This window comes from Puntigrus tetrazona, chromosome 8 (assembly GCF_018831695.1).
Source record: "Puntigrus tetrazona isolate hp1 chromosome 8, ASM1883169v1, whole genome shotgun sequence".
NCBI classification, from domain to species: domain Eukaryota; kingdom Metazoa; phylum Chordata; class Actinopteri; order Cypriniformes; family Cyprinidae; genus Puntigrus; species Puntigrus tetrazona.
The window spans coordinates 16,740,809-16,745,163 of NC_056706.1; positions in this window are offsets into that span (position 1 = coordinate 16,740,809).

The following is a 4,355-nucleotide window of genomic DNA, read 5'->3' on the forward strand; positions in this document are numbered from 1 at the left end:
AGAAGAAGTTATTCTTTTATTTATCGTTGCACTGCAAAGTAGTAGATGTTTGTCTTTTTTAAACTGAGTGTCGCCAACATTCTGAAACCTCCGTTTATGTCTTACTGTGTTTAAATGCAAAATATGTGCAGGATATTGTTGAGGTATGTTTCCAGATGTCTAACAGACAAAGTCTGCACTTTGTAATCTGTGGGCAAAATAATGGGGATGTGTATATGTGTAAAAGTATCGAGCACATATGTGTGTATTTAGTGTGTTCACATGTGTCTGATCTCTGGTTTTGTCACAGTAAGAAGCGGTTCTTTTGAAGAACTCTTACTGTGATGTGTACTATTGCTCTTCAGGGTTATTGAGTTCATGTGCTTTTGCTCTTGATCAGCCTAAGCTTCACGAAGGTCTGTGAACCACCTGATCATACGAAGTACAGCAGCTTGCCCTATTTGGGCCTCAGTCAAAACATGTAGAAGTAGAACGGGACGGTGATTCCAAATAAAAAAGCTATTTTGGGCAGCTGATAAACATTAATTTGGGAACACAGTATTCACTGTGAAAAATGATCATATTTTTTCTTACGTTTTTTCATTCAATAACAATAACATTTACGTAATTATTACTATTATAGATTGATGTTGTGGTCACATTTTGGTGCTTCAGAGTCACTGATTGGATGGCAGTGTTTTATCTCGGACTATTTTGCATCTATGTGTGTGTATGTAAGAGAAAGGGCAGGTTAGTTTGGTGGTAAGTGAGAAGAAGAAATGATGTGTATGTGTGATTGATGTGAATAATGTATTCGTGTGAGGGGTCTAGCACCTCTCTTATCTCACACTCTGTCCACCAGCATCAAGGTTAGTTTACTCTTCGCACTCTCGTGTGAAAAGGCTCACTCCTGTACCAAGCACGCACTGCACTGTTGCCTCCACAGTACTCAAACATCGCCATGGTTACACTCATCGTTGGTCTGAGTGGCTTGTACTTATCAGATTATTTGTGAAATAATTTCAGAAATCCTGACCTGCTGATCCTGACTGCTCTTGTATTGCGGGTGTTTCATTACGCATCCTTAATGGATGTTTAGAACTGAAGCGAACCAACATAACAACAGTCATTTAATTCATTGTATTGTGTCTTGTAGATACTTTTAAAACATTTTTAGATGTGTGTTATTTTTTTATTTATTTAAACAAATACATCATATGTCAAGTCTATGCATGTACATCATTTCTAAAATCTTGTCAATAGTTAAACAAATTTAATTCAACCTTTTCTGGTGTTATATTAAATGCCCTGTTGTTTTGTGATCCTATTAATTCCCAGTGGATGAAGTCTTGTTGTCGTTATAAGTTTAAAGCATTTTGTATTACTGGAATATTATTCACCCATCTGTGGTCTACTAGTATAACTGATGTTAAATGTCAGTATGTGTAAAAAGATGAAACTGCTTTGTTAACCTTTTAATCCTGACATTCTTTTTGATTAGACTAAATCTCTCTTATCCATAATTCACTTCTCTCTTTTCTCTCTCTTCCTCCCCCAGAGGTCAAGAGCCCACATCCGATATGAACACATTTATCTACAGGACCCCAGCAGCCAAGAAGTGGAATACTCGGAGATGAAGCGTCCTCGCTTGGAAATCGGGACGGAGTCTCTTATTCGTCACTCATCTCATAAATCAGCCCCTCACTGTGGGTGGAGCTGAGGAAATGGCAAAAAGGTTTGCAATTTAAAAAAATGTTCATTATAGCTTTTAATACCCAGATGTAATCTTTGGAACTGTTGCTAGTTAATGTGATATGTTCTCCTTTTGGTGAAATAAAGATGCAGGTAAACTGCAAAACATTTTAATCCGCCATCTCAAATTGAAACTATTTAAATCATTTAGGAGGGCGATATACTAGTAGACATGATTGAAAGGTAGAGGTTTCCAAGTTTTTTTTTTTTTTTTTTTTTTTTAAGCACAGCTGCATTCTTATAATTAAATTAGGCTTATTAGTCAAGTGATATTGACACGGTCAAAAAGAATAATTTCTATAAAAAAATTGTATTTATAAAGACAAGACTGTATTTAAAGCAAAAATAATTATATTATTACTGTGAAATAAAATAGCTTATATTGTGATTTTGTATTTTTGTCACATCACCTACTCCTACTACCATTCAAATGTTTTTCACAAAACTATTAAGTGACCCAACATACATTGTCAAAGAAAAGTATGTTTGCTCTTGTATACTTCTGTATACTTTGTCCTTAGTTTACAAATGCAGAAAAAAAGTTAACCTAAGATGTTTTAGAATCTCTTAATAAGAGAAAATCACACTGCATATGGGATTATTTTTATTTTAACTTTTTTCATCCCACCTAATAAGTATCTCTTTAAATTTAACATTTGTTGAGGCAAACAGAGAGCTTTAACTGACTCTGAATTTGTGATTATTATGGGATTAGGCTAGAAAGGATGCTGCATACTGTATGTGGATTAATCCGACTGTAGAGAAGAGCGATAATAAGTCTGTACAGCAGATTATCACTTAGTCCATATTTATTGGCCTCGTAAATCAGCCTGTCTGTTTCCGTTGGCCTGTGTTTTTATCATCCCAGCCAGCCCTGCCATTTACCACCACACAGGCCTGCAGGAACCGCCATGTGTGTGTAGATACTGTTTGGGTTGCCAGTGTCTAAAAGATTGCATCTTAAAGAGTTATGTCAGTAATACCAGAACCTTTGACTTTTGCAGCTGTGGTTTTATATGTTAGGTTGTGAGGAATGAACGCGTATGTGGTGTAACAGTAAATGGCACAGGCAGATGTTTGGAATAACTCTGCAACTTCTTAGGAACTCTCTTTTCTAGGTCAGGGGCTCTGTGAAGGGTGTGTGTGTTTAGGTGGAATATATGCAGCCTCTCTATAATAACATACCGCTAGCCTCACACCATGTGAGATCCATTTCTGGTGCTTTACAACTGTAGGTGTCACCAGACTGTATCAGGTTTTGCCAAGTGTGCATCACATAGCCAATACTGAGAGTGTTTATTGACTGCTTAGGAGACTCGCACTGTTCTAGACCCAACAAGACCTAGTAGATGAGTTAAACTGTGCAGGAAGAGTTGCAATGTTGCTGGCAAACTTTTTAAAGCATTTGCGGTAAAATCTTGGCTATAGGAATGTGGAGAGAACAGCCTGACAGGGGAGCGCTTGAATATATCTCTGTATTCTATTGAAACTCTGTGGTTTATTTACACGCTACAGGAGTTCAGCACTGGAAGAGAAATTGATTCTTAGCAATATAAAACACATTAAGTCCCAGGGTCCCAAATGATAAAATGCATTTGGTGCAGAAGATCAAAAGAAAATTGACAAATATATTAAACACTTAAACTAATATGCGATATTAATTTTTCAAATAAAAAAATTAAGAATAAGAAAACCCATGTTGTAATAACAACACAAATTTGCTCCCTTTTGGATTTATTTTTACTTATTTTAATTGGAGTTTTTAAGAGGTTATATTTTCATTCTTTTCAATTCTTTCTTATGAAATGTTGTTGGCAATATAAAGTGTTTTGACTTCATTCTCAAAGATAAAGGAAATGGCAGTTATGATTTTGTGTAGGTGGTTATTGTTTTTTTTTTTTAATTTTAAGTATTGGGAAAACAATTGGGAAAAGGTACTTTTAGTTCAGAGAAAAAGGAGGCCTTGTTTGCAGCCTAAAAAGTTCAGAACTGCTTCTTTCACTCAAACATTTCACTAGACTTTCAGATTTATCAGACATTTAAATGTGCAGCATTAATACACTGGTCTTATTGTTTAAGTCTTGAAAGGATTACACAAGCTGTAGAAAGGAAAATGTTTTTGTTAAAGTGTGTTAAGGAGTTACCCTTAATGTGCGTCTCTGAGTTTGTGTGTGTGCTTGGCAGGATTAAGGTCACTGTGATCACACTTCTGCTTGTGGCAAGATGTAAAGGGCAGAATGATTACACCCTTTGAACAAGCGCTAAGGTCAGTGTGATCACACCAATCTAGAGATGTTGTGCTGAGTTGTTATGACTTCCTAAAGCTTTTGTGTATTTTTAGCAGCCATGACAATATGGGGCTTGGAGGCAGAACTGTGTGTGTGTGTGTGCAAGTGGGGAAGCTATTGTGCAACAGTAATTAATTAGTAATGAATCTGACCTAGATGACAGTTGAGCGGCTGAGGATATTTACATGAGGATTTGAGCGTGTTTGGGTGAGAGACAGACAGCGGGACATTTGAAAGGACACTGAGTCAAAGTGGACAGAGGAAATCTCTCATCCTCTTTATGTAGAGCTGTCACACTCGATGACACTCATGAAAGTGAGCGAGTGGAGCTGAAAG